Here is a 13,322-nt window from a genome sequence, read left to right as displayed (position 1 = left end):
TTGAACCAGCTTCTTCAAGTGCTTGATCGAATTTCGTGGTAAAAGACAACTATAACTCCGTGTTTTGCCCAGGAATATACGTATGAAATCTCTCTTGCCATCCGGGATACTCGTTCAAATGCATGAGCTTTAGTGGGCGATTGTTACTACCGGTTTCATTTTCGCTCAAAAGAAGACTTTGAATACTTTGGGTTTGGTTTGTAACAAAAGCCCACTGATTTGCTGTAATTGGACTCGATTGTGCTGATGACGAAGACGTGGGAGTCTGAGCCATTGAAGGGACTGGACCTGAATCTTTACTCGTATACATATCCGCATTAGGATTAGGTTTCCAACCCTACCAATCTGAAGTCATAATGGATTGAAAATAATCAACTCAACAGGCAATGGTGAAACTTTTGAGAACCCACTGTGAAAGACTACAAGTCCACGAAGATGATCAAATTAACAAGGAACAGAGATTTTTCGTGAGTGTGGGTGAAGAATGTTTTCACTGAATAAGAGGTTCTTCACCTAGTAAGACAAATGTGCCATGAAGAATGTTCTTCACCTAATAAGACAAATGGGCCATGAAGAATGTTCTTCAGCTAATAAGACAAATGGGCCATGAAGAATGTTCTTCACCTAATAAGACAAAATTGGGTTCTTCACCAAATTGGAAAAAAAAGCAAATGGGCTTTTCGTTGACAGAAGGTTTTTCACAGGTATGGAGAGGAGTGTCAGTACGTAAGATTTGGTGAAAAGTTAATCTGAAATGATACAAAAAATATTAAACAATAATCACCTTTTTGAAATCTTATCTTATCACCAAGAAAATTCCGATATTCCGGTCAACGCAACACACCGGAAATTTTTCCGAACTAGATTTTTGTAAAAAGTTTTTAGAAAAACCCTATATTAACATGTCTCCATGTATTTCAACAAAGTTTTTAAGAAAAATTTAAGCAAGCAACAGTTTTTCAAGGACTTAACCCATGTAACTTTCAAAGCACATAAATTTTACTGAAAAACCTTCAAAAAATGTTCGAAAAACACGGCACACGGCTCGATTTTAACAAGGATGAGAGCCAAAGCTCTGATACCACTTGTAGGTCCACTAGCGGAGGATCTAGTTAACCGTATCCTTGTTATACGAAAAACACCCGCAAGTGCTGAATCCAAACAGGTGTACAAACCAAGCAAAGAACACACAAAAATACAAGAACAGATTCACAGTTTAAAGTTCACTTGTATATATATTTCACCAGAGTTTCAATACAATGTTTACACAAGAAAAACCTCTCAGCTCTCTGGTGTGTGTGCGCTCTGCCTTATCTGTTCTGCAAGTGTGCTTTATATAGGCAACCATCTGAGAACCCTACGAAGAACATCTGGGCCCATATACCTAGACCCACGAAAAACATATATCACCAAACATAGGAGGGTTCTTCGTGGATGGCTTTAGACGAAGAACCTTCTTCATCTGTTATGGTTCTTCATGATATATTATTATGCATGGTTCTTCGTGGAGTAGGTCTTTCGTGGATGTCAAACATCAGGTCTTTCGTGGATGGCTGCAATTTGCAGAATTGCAGATCACAAACTGACAGCAGTCAAACAGCAAACACGTATGCATCAGATTTGATCATGTACTAAGTTGAATAAGTTCCGAATCACTATGGAGGATGTCGTGCTTCGGACTTCACTTTGTAACGCGGTCGAACCGAACCGAGTCGCGTTCACATAAAATGCACCAACACTTGACTCTTGGTTTGCTTGCTAGCTGGCACATTGGCTCACTCGTGAAGATAAACAAGCAGAGCCAAGCCGTCCCGAGACGGCTCATTTAACTTTAAGTTCGAGCCTAAGCCCAAGCTGGCTCGGCTCGAATATTGACTCGTTTACACACATAATAAAACTTAGCAAATTATATAAAAAAATAAAACTTAGCAATCTCAGCTTGTTAACGCACCTTCGTATACTTGCAGTAAATCTAACAAGGCTAAACAGTCATCAACAGACTTGATTTTTGAATCACTTACAAGCGTATGTTTCCTGTCCATGTTACTTGGTTCCACAGGAGTCGCCTGTTTCATCTTCAGTTTCTTCATGTTTTGATGTGATTTCTAGACATTTGAAGTAATTATTCAAATAGTTTATTTCTTTTCCTTCAAAGTCCCTTGTATCCTTGTTGCATCCTGAATTGCTGCCCTCAGTAACATAATCGAACATATTTGAAATTTCGCATATATTTCTTTTAATTGACACTTCAAAACCGTGCTTCATTAGCTAATCAAGGCTAAATATATTCCTCTTGTTTCATCACCTATAACAATGTTAACTTTCCGGATCCCCCTTATGAACAACATATCCTTTTCATAGGTTCTTGTTTCTACCCCATGTGTTCTCTTAAACGCACTGAACATATCTAAATTTGAACACATGTAATTATTAAAAAAAACCTATTAACATACAAGATTTCTTCCCACGAGTGTCCATCGGTTCCTTTCACCATGTATTCCTTCCTTTCTATCAAGTAGTTCTTCTTCTTAAGCTTTTCACATTCATGTTTTGTATGATCCTTCCTTTTGCATTACTAACATTGTATTTCTTTTGTTCTTTCATTACTGGATCGCCCAGAAATCATAGGCTTCCTCTTTCCTTTCACCAATATTCCATACCTTTTCTTTTGTTGGATGAAAATCTCTGTATCAGTTTCGAGTACCCCACTCCAATGGTTTGCATCTTGATCAGTTCCCTTTACATCAAAGACTGCAGGGCTTGAGACGGTCCTTGGCTCATTCCCTTTTGTTCCAGAGATGAACGTCCATATTTCTTCACTCCTAGTTCCGTCGATCTTTTTCTTTTTCCCAGTGTCTTGAACCGTCGGCTCTGATGCCACTTGTTGGATACCGGACGTTATTTCACAGTTTGCAGATATGAACAAATTGTATAAACACAAGCAAATTACCTTTATTATTGTAGTGATTGTATATTATAATACAGACTCGATATAGTCTTACTATAAATCGTGTGAATGCTCTCTACTTTTAGAGAGATATTAACTTCTATTTATATTGATGGGTTACACACAAATAAAAGGAAATATAATTATTTACATAATCAATTAATCAATTTCAATATAAACTTATGGCTTGATCTATGGGATTGAGCAGAAGCTTAATTTGTGTGATTGTCTTTGACTCTATCATCCCCCCTCAAGAGAAACGGTGGCGAGGTCACACGAAGCATAGTTTGAAAATGTTCAAATTGAGATCGTGGCAAACTTTTGGTGAAAATATCGGCTAGTTGAAGCTTGGTAGGAACAAAACGCGTATATAGCTTGCCAGACATAACCAGTTCACAGACAAAATGGTAATCTAAATCGATATGTTTCTCCCGTTTGTGAGAAACCAGATTTTGACTCATGAACAATGCGCTATAATTATCGCAAAGCAAAGTAGGTCGATCCGGAGGCAACACATGAAGTTCATGTAACAAGTGAGTGACCGATATGATTTCAGCAGCCGTGTTGGCCATTGCCCGATATTCGGACTCATAGCTGGACCGAGAGACGGTCGGTTATTTCTTTGCACTCCAAGAAATGAGATTGCCACCTAAGAAAATAGAGTAACCATAAGTCGATCATCGTGTGTCAATACACCGAGCCCAATCCGCATCAGGATATCCCAAAATGGTAGTACGTTCAGGCTGTTTAAAGGTGAGACCATAGGACATTGTACCTTTAACATGACGCAGGATACGTTTAAAGGACTGAAAATGTTGGTCAGTTGGTGCATGCAAAAACTGACTAGCTTGATTGACGGCGCACGAAATGTCGGGTCTAGTAATGGTCAAATTTGTAACACCCCAACGAGTGAACAATAGAGTGTTGGATCAGAAAACGGAGATCCAGCGGAGACGAACATATCGGTTGTGGCAAGAGGAGTAGGGACAAGTTTCATTTCAAGGAGACCGACACGTGAGAGTATGTCGTGGGCATACTTAGATTGACTAAGAAATAAGCCACTGTCCATATGAACAACCTCAAGACCCAAAAAATAATTTAAGGATCCCAAATCCTTGATTGCAAATTCATTATGAAGACGTGTAATGAAGTTGGTGAGCATGGAGGGTTTATTTCCTGTCAGAATGAGATCGTCGACATACACAAGAAGGTACATAAGACAATCACCTTTCTTGAAGATAAACAGAGAGGTATCGGCATGACTACATGTAAACCCGTGGAGCTTGTTTTAAACCGTAGAGAGCCTTGTTTAATTTGCAAACATAAGTGGGAAAGGCCGAATCAACAAAACCCGGGATTTGTGTAAAACCTTGCTCTAGAAGGTAGGCTTTATAACGATCAATGGAACCATCAGAACGAAATTTGGTTCGAAAAACCCACTTTGAGCCAACTATATTGGTAGAAGTTGGCTGAGGAACTAACGTCCATGTAACAACCCGCACATTCGTGCGTTGTTACTACTCGCTATACTCGTTACGCCTAGCACCAGAGATCCGGATCATAATGTAGCTATATCGAATACATCGCTACTTCGCATTATATTCGCATATTACGCATACTTTATCGCTATAACACATCACATCGCACGTACTAACACTCACGATGACGTTGAGTTAGGACCTATTCTACCCTCCTCGATAGCCGTGATGTGTCGTAACGCAACACATATTCGAAACGCGCATCTCGATATCGCAACGCAGACTTTGAAATGTGGATATTTATACGACCCTTTGTGACTAATTATAATGAATATGAGAATGTGGGTACGAAAATGTGTAACCAGACTATCGCAACGCTTAACGAACAAAACAAAACATCGAAACGCAATTCGCCGGAGACCACCGATCGAATGACCATCTGATCGGATTGTCATCTGATCCATGGCACTCCATCACCTTCTCTCCTCTTCTCCTATAAATAGCACTTGTCACATCACTTGAACAGTGATGTGATAGCTCTCACTCGACCAGCACGCTTTGGGGCTATTTTCTCTCGATTTCTCGCGATTCTTGTAAGTTTCTACCTCAAATCTTGTACTTCTATGATCTACACGCACTCCTTCGTCTTTTCCAACAACAAATCTCACCTTTTCACCATAAAATCCTCTGATTTGGGGTGTTCTAAGGTGATCTTATCATGGAGTTCTTAGGAACAATGAATCTTGACCTCATCTCATCAAGAACAGTTCAGATCTAATGGATTCCACGGTATGAAAACACTAATCGCACCTAGATCTAAGCCGAATCTAAGTATTTCAAGTTTCTCTCAGGTTTCTTAACTTTTTCCTCAAAACCGATAGAATCGGAGCTCGATCAGACCTTCTACTCCTTCTATAGTGAAGTGTCGGTTTGAGAACTGATTTCTATCAACGAGATGACCGGTTAACAGGTTGAACACGAACAACCGTCAAGGACAGTTAACTGACAGAACGGGGTGATTCCCATACGATCTGATGACTTAGCCTTGGTGGAGTTCCATTGTTTAATACGTTGTCACACCGTCTCGATCAAACCGCAAACTTTCAAAAATAATTAAGTTCAAGATGATCAGATTCGTTGGGACGAATTGCCGTCCGATCGGATAGCCATCCGATCGAACTGCTATCCGATTTGGATTGCACTTGGTTCCACACTTAAACTCTTTCTTCAAACTTGCAAGGCTCTGAACGTCGAACGGATTGTCGTCCGATCGGATTGCCATCCGATCGAACGACCATCCGATCAGCTGGCATTTGGAACTTCGACACTTAAACATTTTCATGAGTTTCAAAGAACATCAGTTTCTAACGGATTGCTATCTGATCGGATTGCCATCCGATCGAGTGACCATCCTGTTGTGAACTTGTTCTCACTAGAAATGTCTCGCCAATCGGATTGCTATCCGATCGAACGACCGTTCGATCGATCAACCTGAAGGGTAGATATACTTCTCTATTTTCAAAATGCTACAAAAAAAACTTCAAAGCCATCTTAAACAAACATATCCATCCCAGATGAATGTCAATCCAATCGAATGGCCATCCGAACGGATTGACATCCGATTGAGTGGCCAACCGATCGGATAGCCATCCGCTCGGATTACTATTTGACACTTGGTTCACCCGCCACCGTTTAACGCACTGTTCAACGCTTACGCTATCAATCTGTAATCAGGTTAATCTCAGACGCGCTTCCTTCAATCCAACCAAGTTGTGTTTACTTGCTGAACATCGACTGTGGGTATACTCGAACCCTTTTTATCGCATTTTGGGTGTAACATACATTCCTATCAAATCGAAATTATCAAAACGAATTATTCAATCAAACTGTTTATCACTTGCGAATAACTGTTATGCATATTTACACGTGATGAATAGCAATCGCAATCGTACTATAGAACCCTCCTTAACTAGTATAGTACTATAGAACCCGATGGGGTCTAGTTAGGATGAATAGCAATCGCAATCGTAGCTCGAGAGACTTAGCTGGTAGTATCTGTCTAATATATGTGTTGAGGTATCTCGTTTATGTATGTGGTAATTTGCAGCACTTTTTATCTACTATGTTTCGCTATCAAAACTTGTATACTCGCCAATACTTTTGTATTGACGTTGTTTTAACGTATGTTGCAGGTTTAGTCGCAATCTACATCAAATCAAGCTAGGAAGTCTAGAAACTCACTTAAAATCTAGGTTGTTGGATTTGCATTATTCGAGAGGACAAGAAATCTGTGATATCTTATGTGATTGTATTGTTTGTTAGCATGGGATAACAAATGTAATAAATATTGTCGCTTTATAGTTGTTATGGATTCTCTTGAGCAATCTGATTCGCCTAGTGCCGCGCCCCGATGATTCCGCCGTCGGTTGGGGTGTGACAGTCCAGGTGTTATTGTTTTGCAAGGAAAAAAATTCATCTCTCATGGCTTGTATCCAATGAGGATGTTTAGATGCACTTTTGAAACCTTTTGGTTCAGATGCCACATGCAAAGCGGTATATAGAGCATGGTGGGTAAGATGAGCAAAATCGGGTTGGTGTTTGGGCTTGTAGATACCCGCTTTGGAACGGGTCAGCATAGGGTGGGCTGATGTGGTAGTTTAGCGGAAGGTGGTTGGTCCGATGAGGTAGTTTGGGCCGTAGTGGGAGAATTGGAATGGGGCGTGGTGGGTTGGGTTAACGACACAGGTTATTTAAACATTTTAACAGGCCTATTGGGCTCGAACCAGCCCAATAAGTCAACACGAATATCCAAAATATTTTGTACAGAAACATTAGACCCAAAAACCTTCAAAAATTATTTTTAGAGTAAATTACAAGTTTTGTCCTTTATCTTTACATCAAATTTCAGGCGCTGTCCTTTAGCCAAAAAGTTGACAGGCGGTGTCCTTTATGTTGCCAAATCTTGCTAGTTTTGTCCTTTTAGCCAAACCCAGTTAGATTTTTTGGTTAAATCTGGTCACTCAAGGGCATTTTAGTCTTTCTACCCCATTTATTTAATATTATCTAAAAATAAAACAAAAAAATTAAAATATTATTATTATTATTATTATTATTATATATATATATAGAGTAAATTACTGACCACCATCATCACCACCCTTCGTCACCATCACCACCACCCTCCACCGCCGCCACCACCACCACCGCCACCACCACCACTACCGCCACCATCAAACCACCTTAAACCGCCCAACATAACAATCTAGTGAAGTCCCTATCTCTCTTCTCTCTCTCTCTAATATAACCTGTCACCACTTTCCACCACCGTTCACACATCACCGCCACCATAAGCATCCATCTACAACCACCACCATCGTTCATAAACAAAACCCCCAAATTTCAATTATGCAAAACGACATAAAACCTAACAAAAAACCCCCAAATTTCAATTATGCAAAACAACATAAAACCTAACAAAAACAGTTATTTTCGTTTCATAAATTCTACCTAAACGAAAGTGACATTCAATTCAACTCCTAACCAGAGATCCAAACCTCAAGTAACCGTACCAAAAAAATCCACAAACAACATAAAACCTAACGCAACCAGTTATCTTCTTATCATCAATTCTAAAAGCAGAACTTCATTGAAAATATTTCATCAATTCACAACAAAACACACAAAATTCAATCAATCATAACAAACAAACCTCATACATTAAGCTGATCGGTATACCCCTTCCTCACAATCTCACTCTCATCACAAAGCTTATCAAGGAACAAGAACCTTCTCAACCCATAAACCCTCACAAACTGCGATAACGAAACGAATGACAACGTCGCCACACTGCTCAGCGACAGCTGCACCAGCTTCGATCACAGACCTGTGTCACCGTCTCCGATCTCCGATCCGATCTCAAAACCAGAAAAAAATCACATGCGGTGGTGACGGTGGGGCTATGGCGGTGGTGTGTCGGTGGTTGGTGATTTGGGGGTGGTCACGGTGAGGCTATGGCGGTGGTGATTTAGTGACTGGTTATGTTAGAGAGAGAGAAGAGAGAGAGGGACTTCAACTTGTGAGAGATAGATGAGATATTATATATTTTTTTTTATTTTTTAATTTATTGCAAACTAGTCCCTAAACATATGTTTTTTACACAATAGTCCCTGAAGAGATGAAATGACAACAATACCCTCATGTGCATTGCACATGGCCAGATTTAACTAAAAAATCTAACTGAGTTTGGCCTAAAGGACAAAACGTGCAAGATTTTGAAAACACAAAGGACACCGCCTGTCAAGTTTTGGTTTAAAGGACAGCGCCTGCAATTTGGGACATACATAAAGGACAAAACTTGTAATTTACTCTTATTTTTATAAGGTCCAAGAGGGTCTTTCCAAGTTTTTTGGGTCAATTTTCACTAGCTAAGTTTTGGATAATTAAACATGCCACTACGGCCAGCCCAATAGGATAACCACTAAACTTTGTTGGGCCAAAAACCAAATATACTTTCATATGACTTTATTCTTAATATTTAAATGATAAAATTCTTTTTTTTAGCATGATAAACTTGATCATAACATGTAATTGACAACAACGATTAACAATCACATTCCTTTACACTAAAGTTTCCTTATTTAGAAACTTACATGATTACCTAGTCTAAAGAAAGACCAAGTACCAAAACTTGGTACTTATACATCTAGGGTACTTATTTGAGACTCAAGTCTATGAGACCAAACCCAAACCCTATATGTATATACTCGTTTATAACACTTTACATGTTAATAGTACAACTCTTCCTCGATTTGCTTGCTTTAAAGACTAGGTAAGGTGTGTAACCTACTGTCCCATTTTACTTGCTATTTTTAGGACCGAAAATGCTCTAAGTATTTGACATTCAAAATATTTACTGATACCAGTGCATACTTATCGAGACATTGGTGATCACAAACCCATAATGTGAGACAAACACATATTTGGGTTGTGTTGTCTTTGACCTGTTAACAACCTCCCATAGGTCTTGCCCTTGCAAGTACAAACTCATGCGAGGATACCATGTGTTGTAATTCTGGCTGTTAAGTTTCTTCTTATCACCAACCACTTGAAAAGTCGGCCATTGTAAGAGAGTGGCTACAGATACGATCCATCATCCTTTTTCTTGATATTCTTTATGGTTCTTCATTGTGTTTGTTCTCTCAGACCTTGTTCTTCGGCTCGTCACATGCCTCTACACAAATTGAGTCTTTTGTCTTTCTTCTTGATCCATAGGATCTTTTCGCTATGCCAATCACAAACACACGGATGTCATCTAGCTTCTTTGGTGGATTCAGTCGTTTTTACAGGTCTCGGTTTTCAGCCTTTGATTTCGTATATGAGCTTCGCCAAGATATGAACTCATATCTTTGCACAACTTCGTGCTACTCTTTTTGTTATAAAGAAATTTCAAGAGAACTGATTACAAGGGTACACAATATTGAGACAAATATATGATACCACATCCCAATCTTGTTAAACAAGCTTTTCTAAACCAACTCAAATACTAAACAATAGGATATACAAATAAGCACACTACTATCCTAGCTAATCTACCTAAACGTAGGACTTTAACCAAATAAAACAGAAGTTGCAGTGCAAGCTACCACCAGCCGCAACTCAAGTATCTCCAGCCACGGCTCAGTCATCCTAACTGCATCTTGCTTGTTCTTAACCGCTTGACCTGATCTAGCCGCATCTTGCCTGTCTCTTGGCTTCGACACACACTAGAACCTTGGCTTGAAGCAAGCTGCGACTCAATGCAACAGGCCGCGGCTCCCAGCTTCTAATCAAATAGTTAGAATTCCAACTTTCTCGATGTTAGGTGACTCCAAAACAAAAGATGAGATTAACATTAAAATGTATCACTAGTATAAACTAAAACAAATGTATTATCACCTAAAACAATAAAAACATATTATTTCTAGTGTGAGCCTAAGGGGAGGGGGGGTGGTTCACTAGTGATAGAAACTATCACTCACAAACACCAATCAAGTTCCGCCATGTCATCAACCATTTTTTCATCACTCACAACCTTTTTTAGTCGGGGTGGTCATCACTCACCACCACACCCAACAATTTCCCCCCAACCAACAATTACACTCACAAAAAACAACCATCACGCGTTGAAAATATCACGAAATTCTGATTTCGTTAACTTAAAACGCGTTATAGAAAGCATGCGGGGTGGAAATTGTTATTGTATAACGCGTTGAAAAGGTTTATCACGGAACAAAAGGAGACCGCCCCGGGTCCCCTAAAAGATATAGTAAATTTATACTGTTGTGAAACCTTTTGATATTTTTCTTTAAATCTAAGTTTTCTTTCGTTGTGTATACATTATTTTCTTCTTATAAATAATTTTTATTAGAAAAATGTTTGCTTAAAGAGATGTGTTTTAAAAATGAGATTAACACATGAAAAGATACGTAAAAAATTTATATGCAAAATACATATTACTTAATGTGTAACGTGAAGGATCATAGTCGTTCTACCAAATTTGGTATATGAGTATGACACAAACCCCATTTAAGATGTTCTTCATTATTTCTCGTCGCCTATTATAAGAAAAGGAGAAAAAGACATAACAATTTGCCAGATCGAACAATCCTATATATATCAAGCAAAGGAGTCTTTCTCATTTATTTATGTTAGTAGCAAAGATATATTGCGAGTGGCGGACTTATTATCACCTCATTTATTTTGTATGTTACACAAGGGAAAGTTCATTGGGAAATATTAAAATAGTGGGGAACCGAGAAACATTTTTAAAAATACAACTTAACATGTTAAAAAACAACTTTTTCTACAAAAATTTTGGCGCTTTTCCTTATGAATATATGTAGAAACATATAAAAACAGTTAAAAAATATAACTTAACATGTTAAAAATCAATTTTTTTAAATATAAAAACAATTAGAAAACTAAAAAAAGTTTTAAAAACAGTTAAAAAATATATCTTATAAAATTAACTTAACATGTTAAAAATCAATTTTTTTAAATTTTTTTTCTAGCGCTTTCCTAATAATAATGGTTAGAAAATATTCCAATAAAAAAATCATTTTTGTTAAAAAGAATTAAGCTTTTTTAAACTTTTTTTTATATTTTTAGTTTTTGATTTTTTATTCAAAATGCTTCTACAAGTATTTATAAGAAAAGGCGTCGAAATTTTTTAAAATAAAAATGATTTTTAACATATTAAGTTAAATTTTTAAGAGTGTTCACCGGTTCCCCAGTTTTTTAGTGTTCCCCAATGAAACTCACATATGTTACATATACCAACAAAGTATAAAGAGTAAAATACCAAACTTGTTTCCGAGGTTTAAGCGCTTTCACTTGTTCCATCCAAAATAAGTTTTTTTTTTTGTAACAGCATCCTTGATGTTTTATTACTTTGACCATTTACATCCAAATCACTAACTCAGTTAAAATTTATTGTTAACTCTGATGGACGATTTTAGCAATTCTCAAACCTCAGTGATGATTTTGGCAAGCTACTCGTTTATTCTTTTGTTTTGTAATTTTTTTCTTTTATTTTTTAAATAAAAACAATAAATATAATTATAAATAATATATATATATATATACATATACATATACCACACATGGGGACCGCTAAAATGAAAACCACCTTCAGTTGTAATAACCGCGAGAACCAGTTCCTAACCATTAGATCTTCAAAATCAATGGATGAGATTAAAAGTAACTAAAAATAATATTAAATGTTTTTTGTCTTATTATTTCTTTAATATTTTATTCTAAAAGGTTAATTTAGTAAAATGACTCTGTTTTGTCTTTTTGTCTTTATTGTTTTTTATTAGTTTTTTGTATTATTATATTACTTTTTATTTTTTAAACGTAATTTTTTTATTAAAAGCATTTTTAAATTCAGATTTTTTTACACTTTTTACAATTTAAGTTTTACGTTAAACTTTTTACGTTTTACGTTTTTTTAACGCGCCGTTTTTACGCCCGGTTTTTTCAAGCGTCGTTTTTTTAACGCGCCGTTTTTTCAAGCGTCGTTTTTTTAACGCGCCGGTTTTTACACGTTTTTTTAACACGCCGATTTTTACACTTTTTACGTTTTACGTTAAACTTTTTAAACTTTTTACGATTTAAGTTTTACGTAAAAGTTTTTATGTTTTATGTTAAACTTTTTACGTTTTACGTAAAACTTTTTACGTTTTACATTTTACGTTTTACGTAAAACTTTTTACGTTTTACACAAAACTTTTTACGTTTTACGTTTTACGTTTTTTACGTTTTACGTTAAAAAGTTTACGGTTTAACTTTTTCTTTTTACAAAAACTTATTTACGCAAAAACGAACGCACCCAGAAATCGCAAACTCGGGAGATGTCTCAGATATATCGTTATCATCATCGACTAGGGGGGGGGGGAATAAAAAACAACAACATCAAAACAAAGTGTATCTCGAAAAAAAAAGGGGTTTGGCTCAGATTATCTGATAATCAAAAGGCTGCAAAAGTGGGGTTGCAGGTTCAAAAAACCTACCCTTAGCCGTCCTTGCCGTGCCATCGTTGCCACCCAATCGACCATATCAAAACCTACAGATTCAAAAGAACACAAATCAAAACCCACGAAACCCACCGCCACACCACCAAACCCACTGCCACCCACCACACATCGGAGCCGTCGGCCTCAAAACCCAACATCGGAGCCGTCGATTAACCACTGCCACACACCACCAAAACCACCGACACACCACCAAACCCACTGTCACACCACCAAACCCACCGAACCCACCGCCACACCTCCGTTGCAACATCATAAACCCACCGAAACCCGAGCCGCTATTCCAACCTACAGCCCCAAAATTACTTGTTTCAGAACATCTCTATA

This window comes from Helianthus annuus, chromosome 15 (genome assembly GCF_002127325.2).
Source record: "Helianthus annuus cultivar XRQ/B chromosome 15, HanXRQr2.0-SUNRISE, whole genome shotgun sequence".
Taxonomy (NCBI): Eukaryota; Viridiplantae; Streptophyta; class Magnoliopsida; order Asterales; family Asteraceae; genus Helianthus; species Helianthus annuus.
The sequence above is the reverse complement of the archived record's forward strand: the minus strand, read 5'-3'. Positions refer to the sequence as shown.